General features: G+C 46.8%; 2 long non-coding RNA genes across 3 annotated transcripts in view; one reads left to right on the forward strand and one right to left on the reverse strand.

The window, feature by feature from the left end:
* Positions 1 to 3,666: 3,666 nt before the first annotated feature.
* LOC115252126 (uncharacterized) overlaps positions 3,667 to 18,334 on the forward strand; it is a 45,513-nt gene continuing 30,845 nt past the window's right edge. For both annotated transcript variants that reach the window (XR_003890568.1, XR_003890567.1), the window contains exons 1-2: positions 3,667 to 4,576; positions 4,733 to 4,896. This is a non-coding gene — a long non-coding RNA (uncharacterized lncRNA). The remainder of the gene's footprint in view (positions 4,577 to 4,732; positions 4,897 to 18,334) is intronic.
* LOC115252130 (uncharacterized) lies at positions 11,842 to 13,320 on the reverse strand. Its single transcript, XR_003890572.1, has 4 exons — positions 13,100 to 13,320; positions 12,823 to 12,876; positions 12,590 to 12,757; positions 11,842 to 12,498 (listed from the first exon to the last, which is right to left on the reverse strand). It is a non-coding gene; the product is annotated as an uncharacterized lncRNA (long non-coding RNA).

Consider the following 18,334-nt stretch of genomic DNA (forward strand, 5'->3'; position numbering starts at 1 on the left):
CAACAAGAGAAGCTGAAAACGAATTCATGCTCTCCGAGGATACGTCGTTCGAAAACGTCTCGGCGGCCTCGCAGTGTGGGACTTGTTCACAGTGGGGAGGGGGACAGGCAGAAAGAAAATTAATTTGAGACAGGAGGTGGCAGTGAAAGGGCGAGGAGGGGCCCAGGGAATGAGAGAGGTAGAGAAAGAGTGCAGGGAAGCGGCTGAGCCTGGCCCAGGCAGGGTCCCTGCTTCCCCCGTCATCCTCTGTTTACACACAGAGAAATTTCGGACAATTTCACAGCTCCCCTTTCAGCCGCCTTTGAAAAGGGGACAGATTCCTTCCTGGTTACTCACCCCTCTATCCAGTGAGAGGGGTTGCTATCATGGGAAAATCCAAACCTTTGGCATCCCCAGTGGGTTACCTCTCTCCGTTGTGCTATAGCTTCAGTGCAAACAGCAGTCCCACGTAATGCCTGTGAAATCCGTGTGCGCGCGAGGCTCAGGGCACATCGCTTGGATTAAATCAAACAGGACCCCTCATTCAGGGGGTTCAATCTGCACCGCCGGCTCTGTTTGCATTCATGTGGTTCTTTCAGTCAGGTCCAGTCGGAGCGTCTCTCTCTGTTTGCTCTGTTTCGGGGAATGTATACGGCATTGTTTGCCGTATGTGGGCTGACCCTGTCAGATGCCACGGCCACAAAGACCTCTTCTCTTTAATCAGACGAGAGTGCCCCGAGGGCAAGGTGGCACGCCGCCATCCATGCCCGGTGGAAGAAGAGAAGATGCCCGAGAGTGGATGTGACAGAAGGGGAGATGCACGGAGGAGTGGAGGCAGGAACAATAACAACAACGAGACTCTGTTGTCCCATATTTCAAGGAGATGGAAGAAGCCCAAGTCTCTTTATGGCACCCTTAAATATTCTTAAACTGGCCCGGACCCTGTGGCCTCTATCTCACAGACAGGAGCTGCGGGCCTCTTTATGCCTCGCCTCAGGTGTCTCATTACGGAGCCACCTAGCAGAACACGCTCAGACAGGGTAATGGTGTGTGTAAGTTAAACTGGTAGAACAACAGGCTGCAGCTCCAGACAAAGAGGGCGACCACAGACAGAAGTTAGAGAGGCACGAGTGCAGGCAGCGCAACCTGTGGGATCTTCCGGTGAATCCTGGCCATGCACACAGAAATAACTCGCAGCCTGTACGTGGTTAGCATGGCTAGTGCGAGGCAATCTGAGGCACGGCTCCGAGTTGAGTGTATCGATCGCTCTCAGAATCAAACGGCGAGGGCAGCTGGGAGACAGCAGGAAAGCTCCGCATTTTCGAGGCCCTCTTGTGCGCTTCCTCTCATATTCTTGCTTTAATTGTGTTCTCCCCTCCAGCAGCCCGGTTACCCGTTCCTCCTCCTCTTCCTCTTCCTCCTCCTCCTCCTCCTCCTCCTCGCTCAGCAATGACCACTCAGACTGAAAGAATAGAAAGGAGAGCACGTATTCCGCGGGGCATTAATAAGCCTGGCTCTTGGCGAGCCCGCCCTTCCTACGTTCCCACACAGAATGCATGCGCAAACACACGCGCGCATATTCAACCGCTCAAATATTCAGTGATGCTTGGCCCCGCGCCAGAACCTCTCTGGGGCTGAAAAGAGGAGACGCGCTAGCGCAGAGCACAGTTGGAGTGGCTGTCCGAGGGAATGGCGGCGAGCCGTGGAAGCTGCGCCACCGTCGGCCCGTCCATTACACATAATCCCTGCCAAAAATATAGAATCTGGGCACGGTGTTGGCCGTAGGCCTCCACTCCTTGAAGTCGTGTGTGCGCACATATCCAGGTTAGCTACACGGCTCGTCTTTAGGGTGAGTGGCGGCAGCCATCTTCTCCCTGTTTGATGACCATCCAAGTTGTAGTTTTCCGATTAGCTTTGATCACATTCCTGGTTGTGTTGACCTGAAGGGGAAATCAAATGTGAATCAAACTGCTCACTTGATCAGAAAGTAGGATCAAAATTATTCCACACTAAACTTTATAAATGCTTCGGCCTCCCTCGTCGCTCTGATGAGAAAATTGCGTTTTACAGAAACATCAGGGATTCAGTTCGTGTTTTACCCAGACGTGCAATTTTCTGCAATAATAAAAAACAGTTTAGCCTGGCTTCTGCTTCGCACCAGGTCCGGCGGCCCCATGCAGCTCATTTTTTACGTAATACACCGAGGTCATGAATATTACAAGTTGTTCCCCTCTGGCAATGTTTTCATCTGAGATTTGAAAAGGTTTGAGCTAATGACTAATGCTAAGTGCTGATGTAGCTGCTGCACAAAGAGGACCGATTTCTCATATTCCTGGTAAAAGCAGGATTTTGGGATGATTGGAAGATATCTTTCTGCGTTTGTGCTTTTTTGCCATTTCTGGGAGCAAAAATCCCAAAACCGTCAGGAGGGACTGATTATTTCCCAGCTAATGCTGCACATTTATATTGTTTATGTGTTGAAGGACACTCAGTCCCGCATCTGTGTCTGCGTCCGACGTCCTCTTCAGTGGCGTGCCCTGGAAGAAGGCCACGATGGGAGCGAGCTCCAAAAACCCAACATACTGAAGCAGAAAGGAAAGCAAACAAAGCCACGGCAAGAGGGACCAAGTCAAGGATTTATTTTGTATGAGTGAAGAAGTAAACACTGTGCTCGGTCAACCAGTTGAATTAGCCCTCTTTTATCCTCTAATCACGCGAGATAGAGTGCTCTTTGAAAACACAGTTTCCATTCAGTTCCAGGAATTAGATCTAAAGAGGGGACAACGTGCAGCCAAAAGATCTGCTTTTAGCCGGTAATTTTAAACATCTATGAATCCAAACAGTTGCCACGGAGCTTTTATATCCACTAATTATGGGAACACAAGCTCAAACACAGATAAAATGTGCCCGATTGAAACATCACTGAATAAATTTCCCGTCAGTCCCGTCAAAGAAGGAACGCGGCGTCGTGTTGTGTCAGCGTTGTTCTTGACGGCGCCCTTCTCAGGAAATCAGAGAAAAACAAGATATCAAAACCCTCCGTGTTCATACTTGCTTGACACTCCTCAGGGAGAAAAGCCCCAAAACACTTCTGACGTCTGTCATTTGTCAACAGTTCCAGTCTTTCACAGGGGAAACAGTCAAATTAAGGAGTTGATATTTACATTTGCAGGCTGGTGATATTTAAAAAACACTTAGCATTTTTTCCTGGTGTGCAGAGGCAAAGGGAGGGGGCAGGTAACGCGAAATGACAGTTCACTCTCCTCTTTTGAACTTTGCTGCTGCTCCGTGCCCCCCGTCCCATCGTTTGTCCATCATCAGGAGCTGCAGCTTGAACTTGCACATAAACATACAGGCCACACTCAGCCTGGAGGCCACCGTTGTGTATTTTTAGCCGTGACCTCCTCCGGCTGAGGCAGGTTCATGTAAAAACACACGCCAATCACCTGCGCGGGCGCGCTGCCTCGGAACGCTTCCTCCCCTGGGGGGGTCGCAACAGGTGACGCAGCTGTCGAGCGCAATTTAGCCACAATCTGGGGGTAGAAAGCGATCTGTGCTAAATGGTCACCTGTTGTTTGGAAACAGCTCCTCCAGGTCGGCGTTTATTGATATCTGCCGTCTTTGTTTTTATCGCCTGAAGTAGCTGGTACGGCCGCGGTCTCATTGCAGCTTCTGTAGCACGCAGACGACACCAGATTCCCTGTGTTTTAGCACCCTCGGAGGAACAGATGTGCTGCAAAATAAGCTGCTATCCACTGACTAGATCGACCACGCCGGTCTGTCTCCAGCCGTTTTATTTTTAAAGGTGCAGCGCTGCAGCACTCCAGCGAAGGCAGCGATGAAAAGTCGCTAATAATCTGGGAGAGGTACGTTTAAATAATTCAGTTTAGGTGGAAGTCTCAGTTCACGCAAAGGTGAACGTTAGCTGTGGGTTCGCGCCGCGCCACCAACTCTTCAGAAGTTAAGAGTGAGGCTTTTAGCGTCACATACGACTCCTAACGACGCCGCGGCGTATTCTCCTTCGCCTAGCGTAGCCGGTAGCCACATCCGGCGGTATTGTCAGGGGAAACGTCGGGTTTTACTCACTGAACACAGATGAGTTGTGTGGAATTAAAATGCATCTTACCGCCTGGATTCCGCTCCAAACACATGGTGCCTCATTAACATACCGCAGATTCGAAATGTCTGACACGCATTAAACACATCTCTTAATGAGTCCAACCACATTTGTGTCAGCGCTCTTTGATCGTAACGAAGATTCCCCAGCCTTAATTACTCATGATCTATGTTTTGTTTGCTCTATGCTGAGATGTGTGCCGCTCGGCTCCTCCGTGGACCAGAACAGAGCTTCGCCATCAGCTCGCTGTCACGCGGCGTGGCGTTCGGAGGCCAGACCATCTGCCTGCTCCTCACCCACCGCAGATTCCTCATTCAGACGCCGTGAATGATGCAGTGGAGCAGGTAGCCACCATCAGGTTAGGCAGCGGGTCAGAGAGCCGGAACGCCAGAGCGTCAGCCGGGGGAGAGGCTTCAGGAGGAGAAGCAGAGGAGCCTTGCTGGGAGGCGAGGAATGGATAAAAGGAGGATAACTGGAAAGGTGGGTGATGATAAGTCTGCAGCTGATGTGTGAGTTGGAAGAGGAAGTGGTCCAGAGATAGGATGGGACAAATCCTTCACCGTTCTGAAACATTTATGAAGAAGTCAGTCCTTCCTGTTTCTGTCTCATTGGGCCTCTCTCTGTCTGCTCACGCAGGGCTTTTTTTTTCATTGGAGGGAGGCTGAGGAGACAAACGTGCACATCTGCAGGTTCTGCCTTAAAGAGTCTCCTTTTATTGCTAATGATCATCCCCACCGACAGGACACCTCACAGATGTGATGGCAACCCTCACATCCCTTCTAAAAGATGAGGAAAGAAAGGTGGACGTTATTCTTTCTCTCGCTTGTTTACCATTCATTCGCTGAAACTGATTTATGGTGTCAGGATTCACACATGTACACAAACATGCACACGCACACACACACACACACACACACACACACACACACACACACACACACACACGTGCGTTTTAGTGCATCGTCAACAAACGGCGGATCAGTCTCTCTCCCATCTGCTGAGTGTTCCAGTTTGCCGCAGGCATTAAGACACCTTCAGATGCTTCACGAGCTCTCGCACGCACGCGCACACGCACGAACGTGCGCGCACGCACACGCGCTTGCACAAAGGGAAGAAAGTCATGCTACAATAGAATATTCAGCTGGAAATGGGAGCAGGCAGCCCAGCAACAAGAGGCATAAATTATCCCATCTCCCTATAGGAGACAATCCCGAAGACAAATGTAAATGAGATTCCAAGGAGAGAATCAAGTTTTCGGTAAAGCTATCATTTTCCAGAAATATGATATCCCCCACTGTGCTCGCCGTATTTGCAACTCCCTCCTCTTTGATCCTGCGGCTGCTTCCATTAATGCCGACACACACAAGCATTGTGAAAGTTACACTTTCACTGAAAATGACCTCATTCGAAGACTAGCTGGGGTTTATCGGGCGAGGCGTCTGTCCTCCTTCTGAAGTATATTTGACTGTTTGTGCTAAAGCTTCGGAGTCAGATGGCGCCATAATAATTCAGAGGGTCGGCAGCTCTGACTAGAGTGGTAATTATGGCTGATTTCTTGGATTTGATCTCCTATTAGCTCATGTGCTTTGACACAGTCTATCCCAGACCTGAATGGACGGCTCTGCCACGTGACCTCAGTTCAACCAAGTCGGACAGCAGAGACGCACAATGTCCCATTAGCTCGCTTTTGGGAGGGATTCTTCCCAGAATATTGGTGGCGTCCACATCCTGTTACTAAGCTCTGCCCCAATCCCCAAACCTGCCTTCAGTTTGATTACCCTCCATTTCCAAATCAATAACTTTATCAAGGCCAATCTGTCAGCTGGTAGAGTGACGGGAGGATATGGCACCATGGTGCGCTAAAGTGTTTGACAAACTGGGATGGATTTGAAGCTAGTTTTCCCTGTCCCCCAATCCCTCAGAGCTCCGTAATGATCCACGTGAAGCAGTAAATGCCAGTATGGTTTGCCCTGTATCGGAGTCATTGTGCCATCGCTGCCTCCTGTCAGGATCTCTGCAGGTTGTTGCATAATGCAAACTTTTTTCTCAAGCGTCCTATCTGGGACATCTGTGCCGACAGAGGGCTCGCCCTCCAGGTGACGTGCTGAGAGGTCTTATCAGCAGTTTAACAGGTTCCTCACGTCCAGCTGGCTAAGCCCCTTAACTTGTGACCGGGAGGACCCCTGACATGATGTGACTCCTGACACCGACATAGATGCAGCTTAGACCTTCTCCACCTGGCACAAGCTTACCGACACCAGCATAATGACCAGTCGGCATCCAGGTATTCCGAGGGGTCGCACGTTAGGCTGACTGAAGGAAAAAACAAGAGTGTGCTGGATGAGAGCTGTGAATAATACATGGCACCGCGTCTTTACACGGTTACACACAGGACCTGGAGCTCTGGTTGTGCCGATGGGAGCAGGTGGCGGCACGCGCGCGCGTGTGTGTGTGTGCGGTGTGGCCGGCGGTTGCGGGTAATGACGTGTGACAGCGGAGCAGATGACAACATGGCAGGGACTGGGAGGGCGTAAACACCGGCCCGGTGACCCGTCCCGCTGCAGCATGCAGCCATTTAATTTACTTACTGTGCTAATGCAATTATTGCCAGAGTCATTAACAATGTCTGATAGGCTCTTGTAGTGGTGTGTGTCTGCGTGCATGTGTGTGTGTGTGTGTTTAATTAGTCATCCTGAACCTGCTGCCTCTTTACAGAGATGTTATGTGCCTGCGGATCTGTGTTTGAGTATGTGGTTGTGGATACATGCATGTTTGTACGATCTCCTGCTTCCTGTGAGTGTGTGTGTGAATGCGTGTGTGCGTATGTGTGTGTATAGCACCATCTGTCTGTGTCTTTGGCGTTGTCCCTGATAGCCGCTCGCTGGCCGTCTGGCACCTGCATCAAAGGCAAAGTTGCCTCTGGAGAGGCGTGCGTTTCACAAACAGCGACGACACAGTCGTGCATCAGCGCGGCCGCTGGAGCACAATCACAGCAGCTCCACGCCAAACTGTTGCCGTTGGTGGGTGCAGAGCGGCAAAGGTCACATTTGGAAGTACAAAACCAACAAAACCCACTGAGCTGTTGACAATATTCTCCAAAATCTATGCAGGTTTGACTGCGATGATTCAATTGCGAGTTGCCGGAATGTCGCGTTTTCAGACGCATTTTCACTGGAAGCTGATCTGCTGCATTCAAGTTCTCCATCTGTGTTAAACTCCCACTGGACTAATCACAGGCTTTTGAAAGCTCTGCCAAACCGATTGAAGATTTCTGCGTGGTTCCAACCCAGAATCGCGGAGCTGGGGTCAAAGGTCAAGCCAGAAAGCAAATTACAACAACATGTGTCCTTTTCAAGCATGGGAATGTTTTCTGACAGAGACCATTACTGAAGTGCACAGAGAGGCCAGCGGGGAACAAAATACAGAATTCCATTAGCTTCCATATTGTTATATCGTGAGACTCAATCTAAGAAGCAGTGGAAAAATATGGAGAAAACCATAATAATAGGAGTTGAACCTTTGTATAGTTTCAACACAACATTTCTGCTACTGACATGACTTTAACCCTCCTCTTGTGTTCTTAAATCAGCTGTAAAATACACTAAAAACAAATAGCTATCATCCAATTTGTTTCTCATCTCTTGGTTACCTTGTTAGGCTTCCATATCCATGAAAATATTGGTTTTAATATTTTTGGTGTGGGCCTCTGGGCCCTTTTTTTGTCAGTATACCCCTTGATTTCAATTTAAAAAAATGGTAAAATGAACCTCAACAGAATCATATAAATAAATAAAAGGTTGTTGTGTTACCTGACTATTACTAAGTGCTATTAGAACACATCTCTTAAATAAATTTGTTTTATTTATTTTTTCATTTTAATATTATTAACTATAGTAACATCTATGGTGTTACGGGTCAATTTCGACCCATATATATTTACTTCAAGAAAAAGGCAAAAAGTATTTTTTTCAGCATGTGTATGTGCATGTGTTTAGATGCATGTGTGGCAAAAAGTGACACTTTTAGTGTGTTCTTTGCAGAGATATTTCTTGCACTTGAAGCACAATACGTTTGTCTTTCTGTCCTTACTGCTTGGGCAGACTTGACACCTCTTTCTTTTAGAATCAGGTTGCCTGAGTGGGGTTGTGGCTGTGGCTGTTCTGGTTGGTGTTGAGGTAGGACTGGCTGAGGAGGATGCTGTTGCGGATGCTCTTTGTGTTGCTGATGGCGTGGACGGAGTGCAAGGTGCGCTCTGCAGCGGTCTGACCAAGGCGGCAGCGTCTGGTTCTCTGGGCACCTGTTCCCTTCGCTCAATGTGTGGCTTGACAAGCGAATTTCCCAGCTCCTCAAGAAACATTCTCCGTTTGGCTTTTTTGGTTGAGTTCCACCCTTGGTGGATGTGGGTCCACAACACAAATGTGTTACATGCAGACACATCAAGGATGTTGTAAAACACAACCATTGGCCATCTCCTGGTCATTCGCTGGCAAGTATAGGTGGCAGTCAGCTTGTCCAGGTTGTCCACTCCTCCTTTGTTTTTGTTGTAGTCGAGGATGATTGTGGGCTTTTTGTCACTTCCTGATGACACAGCTGCATCTTTGTGAAGAGTCAACATAAGTATCACATTCCGTTTTCTTTTTGGACAATATGGGACAACAGTGGTGGTGTCTGTAAAAGCAAACTTTGAGGAAAGTGGAGCCCTGTCCTTCACCTGCAAGATTGCAGCAGGTAGCTCAGGTTTATTTTTCTTCACTGTGCCCACCATGGAAAGTTTCCTCCTGAGAAGTTCTTGTCCAAGGTCATAGCTGGTAAAAAATTTGTCACAAGTGATATTTTGACCCTGCAGTCCAGCAGTCATATCGAGGGCCAGTTCATCCACTGTCACCTCTGGCCCTGGGTTGAACATCAGTGGAAGGAGCTGCGTCCATCTCTCCCATACATCCCTGATGGGGGCAAGCTTGTCAGATCTTGCTCTGGTATCTCTGTTGTCAAATCTGAGGACTCTTGATATCATGCGAAAGGTCTGAAGTGACATTGTTGCGCGGAAAATATTTCTGCCTGTCACAGTTGTGAGGATGAAGTTTTGATCACCCGCGCTGTTCGTTCACTAGACTCAGAGTAACCACGCAAACAACTGGAGTCCTTTGCAAAGGGGGAGCCGAGCAGCAGTTCAAGCTTCCTCTGTCAACTCCGTTCGTCTGCTGCTCGCTCACCTCTTTTATTGGTGCGAACAGAATGGGTGTCTAAACAGGATATCGTAATTCATTCTTCTGACATCTTTACAAACTTCTCTAATCCTGACCAACAGGATACATCTGAGTGCTGAGCTTGATTGTAAGCAGCTTCAGCACTTTTACGACACTCTCATGTTCTTCCTTTCCTATCAACATTCCTCAAACACTCAAAGTCTACATACAATAGCATTTAAAGATAATACTAATAACAACAATAACAATAATCCTTCTCACACAGTTGTTTGTTTTGTTTTTGTGCAGGTATACTGGAAAACAAGGCAAAATGAGAATCCCCTAAAGCTCACATGATTGGGAGCTGGCTGACAGTGCACTTATGATTTAAGTTTTGGTTCTAATTATTGCTTTATAATCTTACTTTTATAACTGGGTCGAAACCGACCCGAACAACACAAGGGTCATAATTTCAACCAGAGCATTTTATAATTTAGTGAAAACTTTTTTTTTGTTTTATTTTGTTGAAATAGAGGTTCTTGACAAAGTCAAAAAGCCTTGACTCAATAAACTAATTTACGTGTTTTTTAATGCATTTCAAACTTGAAAACGGGTCGGTGCCGACCCGAACACCAGAGGAAGGTTAAGGTCAGGTGCATTATTAATAATTGAGAGAAATATTCATAGATTATATAATGAGATGCTATTTATGGTGTATTATCACTAGCAAATATTACATTAAAGTAAGATATCTATTTAAATATGGACTCTGATCTGCCATTTTTGACAGTTTTCTTTTCTTTGGTTTAAAGTTTCTTTCAAATGAAGCAAAGCTGCTTCACAAATCTTCATGTTGTGTGTCTACCTGTGGCTTTCCTGTTTCTGTACCGGGGCCGTTCCTAAACTAGGCCAGTGTGTCACTGGTCCAAACGTGGCTCTGGTCCAAATGTGGCTCAGCACCGGCTCTGCTCCAAACGCAGGTAGGTTTTAGCCTCAGCCTCTCTGCTGAAAGGCTGGGCCACGCTAGTTACCTTTCCCACACACTCTTAATGAAGCCTGGATGGGAATCTCACACACACCCGTGTGTGTGTGTGTGTGTGTGTGTGTGTATGTGTGTGTGTGCGCGTGTCAGATACTGGGGCCGTGGGTCCTGTCAGTGGGGAAGGGGGTAGACACCTGTCTCCAGTCCACACAAAGGTCATCTTCGAGGGGTGTGGGAATGACCGTGACTCAGCAGCTCTGCTCACAGCCCAGCGACATTAGCATCACAAATCATGTCAGAGGGAGCAGAGCGCCGGGTTCCACCACTTGATTTAAATGCACCATTTTTTTTGCTGTATCTGTTCTTGAGAAAAAAATCAGTTTAGGGTTCTCTTTTTATTCAAAGATTGTATTCCATTTCCCTCTACAGGCCTTGAATGCATCATGGTTGAACAGAAGCAATTTTAGCTCTTCATGTGGAAACGGTCTCCACTTAGCAAAGTTGTTCTTCGTCGAGATGGAACCTGCCTGCAGTCCTTTGTGCTGTCAGCCGTCCACTCTACAAAATTTTCCTCTGTAGCGCCAAACTCACTGGAAAGCTTTTGGAGAGATGGATGAATAGATGGGTGGAAAATTAAACAGGGAAACAGTGTTATGTAGGGATAGACACTTTTAGTCCAAAGTACAAACAGTGGGAGTTCAGTGGCATCTGTTAAAAGAGAAAACCTCTAAACGGCTTTTGTGGATTAACGGTAAATTTATTAAACCCGGTTAGCATATGGATAAACAAGTTAAGCTTATCAATTAGCATGCGAGTTTGTCAGTGCTCTAGTTGGAGCCAAAACCGGCAGTGCAGTGCTTTGGGTCAGATCATACAGTAGCAAAAGCATCTTTTTAATAAAATACCCCCCAAACTTTACATTTCACCTGCCCTTTGACCTTAGAGGGCCCTGTGGCCAGTTGTTTTTAATATAAAGCAACAATGATGAAAGCATTTAGAACAAAAGGTATTAGAGTTAATTGGGGATCGCTCTGGATCACCATTATCCCAGCAGCAGTGCGGAGCAATTTCAACCTACTAATCTGGATAAGAGGGGATGTAACTGCATATTAACTACTGCACAAAAAACTGCTTTAATAATAAGCAATGAATCCAGGATGCCTTTGTGATTAGCAAATTAGCTTAGTTGCAGAATATTCTCTGTGCGCTCTGTTTGATCTGCTCCGACTGTGCATGTTTAAGTCTACAGGAATTTAATAACAAGTGATAATTGGCTGAATCATATTAAAGCGTATGTTAATGTTGCTTTGAAAAAAAAAAAAACTCAGGTAAAGTGGGTCATATGCTTGTTTGACCTATATTCAGATACAATCGGAATGAAGCAACCCTTCCACAAGAAGGGGAATTTGAAATATTTATGACGGCCCTGGCTTGCCTTCTCCATCTCTGTCTCTTTTTCAGGGCTATGCAATTTTATTTTTTGCCACCTGAGTTCTGAATTTTACTGAGCTCTGGACAGCTGAGATGGATGGCTTTGAGCGGGCGTCCGTGCCTGTCATGCCCATCCTAATTCAGCCTGGCTGCCACACCCACAGTGTCTGCCTGGGGCTATCTGGAGTGCAGCAGGAGAGAGAGCGGAGCGCCAGGCAACTCTGGTTCATGGTCCCAGACTGGGAATATAGGTCATCTGGACCTGGAGATGAAATATTGCTGCTGGGGTGGAAGGAGGGTGCAGACGAGTAAATATAGAGACGCTGCTAATTCCTCAGGATGGGCAGTGACGACCACAGGGAGGGAGAGGAAAGCACGCGCCGGGAATGCAAGTAAAACAGAGGATTAGGATGGGAGTGGCGTTGGAGCGGAGGGAATTCAGCGCAGGGAGAGGCGTGGGTGGGGCCAGAGCTGCGGCTGAAAGGCGCTCAGGGCCACGAGTGTGTCAGTGGTTTCCAGAGCCAGCCTCAAATGGTCTTTATCGGCGATGCAGGCACAGCTGTGGACGGCACACAGTGTCGCCCTCTGTTCGCCCGTGGCTGGTGGCGACTGCAGGCCGGGTGTAAAGGACGCTCATCGTCCTCGTATCCTTTTGTTTCCACCGGTTCGAGCGGCCGTTTCACTCTCTTATCAGCCGATGGAACTTTAACTCTATTAGTGCCGTTAGTTAAAGCGACTGGTCTTCCTGCTGGACCTTGCTTGGAGGACGAGGACGCGTATCATGGCGGGGGGCTGGTCCAGCTCTGAGCAGCAAACAAGGGCATCAGTAATATTACAGACTGCCTTCACGACCGTGTTCCTGCTTCTTTCTCAAATAGCTCACAGCTGTCGTACCATTTAGTCAGGTTAAAGTAGATTTAGTGGATGTGGGGCCCGGATAATGCTTAGTCTTGATTTACAGACGGCCGGACAGAAGACGAGGATGAGCGTGACAAAGTGTGCAGCAGCTCCATGGAGGAGGTCTTAAATACAGCCCAGAGTTGAATGAAACTGGCGCCGGAGCTAAAACAGATGCATGTTGTCGTAAATGATGTTCAACATTTCCACTGAGACACTCAAAGGCTGACCTTTGAGACCCGCCTGACCCCGGGACACACCTTTCCAGTAGCATTTTTGTAGGTCTAAAAACAGAAAACATGTCACGTGACAGAAGGAAGAAGCTTAAAGAATGCCGTTAGGACAAGCGTGTCCCTGGTGCGTGCCAAGGTGCCGCATGTGAGGGGTCAGCGTAGGTGCACCGCAGTAAAGAAGATAAACCCATGACTTTTAAAGTCCGAATTGACATTTATTCTAGTATCGTCTGCCTGGTGACCATTAGTCCCGTCAGATAAGGTTTTAAATTACCTCTGCGTGCCGCGTGGCGACGGCTCTCCCTCTGACCATCAATCACTACGTGATCAAGCACTTGGTCAGTCCCTCCTCCTGCCTCCAAAGCCAGAACAGGCAGAACAAAGAGATTCCCGTCAGTCGTTAGCTCAGTCTTCCGCCCCCAAAACCCCAGAGAGCCAATAATGATCATTTGGCTTAAAGACAAAGACAAACGAGCCGAACAGAACCTGTGAGCATTGAGGTGCCATTGCTGCAAACAACAACACAACTCCCCCGGCTGAGTGCCTCTCCACTCATCAAAATTGAGTCTGAAATGCGCGCTGACTTCCAGAGCCCTTCCATTTTGGCCAAATGACGTCTAAATATAGTGCGAGGCTACTTGAGAGGTCTGCTGGGTTCAGGGGAGATGAGCAGTGTCAGGTTAAAGAGACACAAACAAATCAGCAGTGGAGGGTGGAGTTGATAACAGGGCGACCTGATGTGGAGCCTGTTTATGGAGGTGAAAGGGCCACAAAGGGACGGGCCCCCAGTGAGGGGCTGAGGGGGGCTTCTGCTTATAGGTACACGTAAATGTGAAGGGTCACTGCAGCACGGCGGAGCTGACACAGACAGACTGTCTGTCTCTGCTGCACTAAGGAGTTTAGGGACACGCAGAGACTCAGCTGCCTGTCTAGACAGCCAGATAGGAGAGGCAGTCAAGGAGAAGTCATTCCAAACCCCCACACCCATACAGATGCCTCCTTTCAAGTGCTCCTGCAGACAATAGGAATCCTCAAAGAACCCCCGCATGCCAAAGTCACCTCCAAGAAGGAACGCCGCCAGCATCTCCAATTTAGAGCTTTGCTGCAGGTGCAGATGATTATGGGATCGATGTTGTGGAATCAAAGAGCAACAGGTTTCTGTCTGTTAAATGAAGTTTGTCCTCATCGCTCAGTATCTTATGATATGCTGATCCAAACATGTCCGTGTGGACGTGTGAAGGAGACTCTGGCGTTTCCTCACTTCTATTCTGCTGCTAACAGAAGACGTTAGCATTAGCGCTGCAGAGTGTCTGGGTCAGTTTTAATGCAGGTTCGCAGGGTTTCATTCCAACACCTTTGGGGGCCGTTGAAAGGCCAACAAAACCAGTAAACCTTTTATTGTCCTGTACACATACCACCACTCTCCTCTATGGTAAATATGCGGAGCCACAAATCCTAATGTTTTTTTTTTTCAAACTATTTTAACTCTTGGCTCAACCAATTTAATTTACAACAAACCTGAATGTTGTTTCATATGAAGTTAAAAACTCCAGTTTCTCAGCCTGCCAGCTGTTTACCACCTGCTTCTCCACATGCTCCACAGCAGGAAGGTCACTGGGGGTTAAATTCCTATCTTTCTGTATTTAAACATGCCAAATGCAGGAAGCTGCTGTGTGTACGTGGGCACGGCTGCCCGCCCACCCGCCCGCCCGTCTGTGTCACGTGTGTCTCACTCAATCTGACTATTCTTGCATGTCTTTGTGCCAGCAAGCGTGACCCCGGCTGCTTGCAGAGGCCAAGAGAGAACCAGCCGCTGCCATGGGCCCGGTCCCTGCCCAACACTGATAGGTTTCTGTCTCTTGCTGTTCAAATAGAGGTTTAATCAGGCACTTTAACAGGCTGCCTTAGTCAAACACGGCGCGGTCCGCTCCGGGATCCAGCAAACACAGACCTTTGTTTACGTGTGTGCGTACATGCTGGGGTCAGTATGATTAGTGTTGGTGAGTGGATGGAAGAACACGGCCATCTGGATTATTTCAAATATAGTTTTATTAATTTCTGGATTACAACAGTCAAATTTTGCCTTTTAAAAAATTAAAGACGCATTCATTAGTGACCAGTAAAAACTGAATCACAGCATCATTAATGGCATCCCTGAAAGCTCGAGTCAACTTGGGGCTCTGCATGTGTTCTCCTGCTTCAAAAAAATCAGTCATTAAGTTTACACGCACTGATTAATCAAGCTGTACCCAGAATTGGACTTTTTGTCTTGCCAGAATTTTGTCCTGGTCCACGTTTACACGCAATCCAATAACTGATGTGGAGACATCCTCCTCCTCAACAGTAGATGGCGCTATGCGTTTTTTCCATGGGTTAATTTTGGCCCTTTCTGGTTGACCTGTTACATCTCACAATAAACCGCTGGATCCAGGCACCCGTCTGGCATTCCTAACAGCAGGAAGGTGGATAATCGTCCAGCATTTGTAGTTTTGTACATAATGTTCGTTTTACTTATTGTGCATATAAGCTGTACGCCGTCCCTCGTGGTCATGACCGGCTTTCTTGTATGTCTTTGTTTCCGGGGTCATACGCCAGCCTGGAGGTGGTGGAGCATGTGCTCATGTGTTGCCTAGTTTAACTCCAATTAAGGCGTACGCATACATGCCGGAGCAAAATGCTCTCCAGTCGCAGTATCTGGGTGTTTACACGTTTACATGCTCTTCAGCTGCCCAATTACAGTTGGTCACATGTTCACGGTGCATCCATAGTAAGAACTGCACGTTACAATAATCTGATGCCTCATAAATTTGTTAATTAGAGATTTTTGCTTTGGGTCAGTCCGACAGTGTGATCAAAAGGCCATGACTTAAATAAAAAACTGGGATTGCAGTCAGTACTTGTCCCGGGTGTGAGGTCAGGGTCAGTCACCGGGAAGTGAATGGAGGTGTGAGTGTAAATGTATCAGTCTTGTAAGTGATAAAACCCCATGAGGTGTTTCTGACCACACTTCAGTAGCCACAATTTGTCAGAATGTTGGGAAAAAAATACAGTTAAGAAATCAGATTTGTGCGTATGGACACTGATCTGACAGAACAAAGGCTAAAAATGAGCTGAAACCATGATTATTTTTTTTTAACTACATGAAATTCTTGCTTAGAGCAAGTAAAGACCACTTCTGTTATCATTTAACCGACATTAGTGGATTTAATAATAATGTGCTTTATTGGTTGATTTGAAATATACAAGAGACAGAAGAAGAAAATCAAGTAAAAGGTGGACTGTTGCACACAATGTTCCTGAAAAGGATAAAGAGCTTAAATTAATCACATGTGATATTTTCCTGGCCAGAATTCAATCACTCCAACCAGGATTCACTCATGGAAAGAGTTCACAAAAATATGTCTCATAAGACTTTAAGCTAAGTGAAGAAATACAACTACTACTACTATAATTTCCTGCTGGCAGCGAACGCAGCATTGGTGGCTTCAGCCCCACTCTTTAAACATTTCCATAGTATTTAAACTATTTGGAAAACAAATATTCTGTCGGAGTTGTGAAACGATGGGCGACGGTGATGAAAAATCCTCCGGTGCCTCATGGCGGCATGTTAAACGGAGGATTTTTAATCTTCAGGACTTCTGCCTGGACATAATGATTTTCGTATTCAATTTATTCTGACTGCCGTGATATAAATAATATCTGCCTCAGTGCACTAAGAAGAATGATTTAAGTTTGTCACCGTTCTGCAAAATGAGGCTGCCTGCATGTAGCCGGGTCTGGTGCGTGACTAGCCTCAAGTCCTGTGTGCGCGTACATATGACTGTTTCATTTCCACAGAGGTTAATTAGAGCTCATCAGAGGGAACCAGTATTGTGCCACAGAGCAAACGGCACTAATTTGTTATCACCGATCTGCTCCCTTTGTCTCCTTCACAGCCGTTTCTTTCCACCGTGTCACCGTTTCATCCCCGTGTTTACATCCAGAGACGGCTGCGGGTGGCATAAATACACCTCGGTGACAGTAGTAGCCTTGAAGGTGTTTTGAGTGAAAGGTTCAACTCGCAACTTGTTTCTTACTCGGAAAACTTTCTTTTTTTCCCCCAAAGCCACTGTTGGTGCGCCATCCTTAAATGACTCATCCCATCTGACTAGAATACAATCAGGTGGCGAAATCTATGAGCACTGACATTTTACTGTGTAGAAAGTTTAACAAGCAGACGAGGCTTGAGCCACCGATCGTTCAGGCTGGTGGCGTCTCGGCTCCGGCTGCTTCGGTTGGATGTGTTATGGATAAATAAAAGAATTTGCTGAATACAGCACAGGTACAGATTGAACTATGGATGCCTTTTAGTACCTGTTGGAGCTCGTGCTGAGTGAAGATGTCGCTGCTTCTCAACTGAACTTGCATTAACTCGTCAATCATCTGACTTTGAGAGTCCTTTTAGGTCATCCGACATCCTTTGAAAGCCAACAGAGAAAGTTAGCACGGAGAAAGTTAGCACAGAGAAAGTTAGCACAGAGAAAGTTAGCACAGAGAAAGTTAGCACAGAGAAAGTTAGCACGGAGAAAGTTAGCACAGAGAAAGTTAGCACAGAGAAAGTTAGCACAGAGAAAGTTAGCACTCCATTTTTTTGGACGATGGCGCAGAGAGCATGAAAACCAACACTGTGTGTGGAAACATACAAAAGCATCAGCAGTAGTTTGTAAAGTTGTTGGGCAAGTTCCTCATCATGTTCCTTCTCTTGAGTCAGCCTTGGTGCAAAGAACGTGGGATTTAGGTGATTGTTTCTTTTTTGGGTGCTTTTCTTGCCTCAAACCATTCAGCTTTGCCATGACAATATGTAAATTTGACATTCCAATTTAGAACAAGTCACTCAAAGCTGTGTTTTGTTTTTTTGTGGCTGCACAGGCTTGAAGGACGTCATCTTTGAAGCCGGAGTTTAACTAAATTGATTTTATTAATTTCTGCTACAGTAAACAGTAATAAATTGCAGAATTCAATGACTTAGGAGTAACTGACGGATTCTTATCAAGCTCATATTCTACAGAAAGAGCCTCATTTATCTTGTGAAGGCAAAACAAAACAAGTTTAGGCTGTGTTTAGAGAGGAGAGTCAGAAGCTCTGTGGCCATTTTTGTCAAGTATGTGTATAGTTTCATGCTGTGTGTGTGTGTGTGTGTGTGTGTGTGTGTGTGTGTGTGTGTGTGTGTGTGTGTGTGTGTGTGCATGGTCTTGCAATGCCATGGGTCATCAATAATATATTATCTCCACTCTCATGCATTTAACACTTGGTTTCACTTGATTTTACTCATCTGGCTCTGCACCCACAGGAGTGTCTAGTTATCGTTACAACATCTCCTTCCTTCGCTCTTTGCTCAACAAATTCACCTTTACATACAAAACCAGTGACCTGGAATAAAAAATGTCCCAGATCTGGTACCACAACCCAGACAGTACATTCACACATTAAAGGAACATATTTCACAAAGTACCGTACCAACATTAAAACA

This window comes from Takifugu rubripes, chromosome 13, assembly GCF_901000725.2.
Source record: "Takifugu rubripes chromosome 13, fTakRub1.2, whole genome shotgun sequence".
NCBI classification, from domain to species: Eukaryota; Metazoa; Chordata; class Actinopteri; order Tetraodontiformes; family Tetraodontidae; genus Takifugu; species Takifugu rubripes.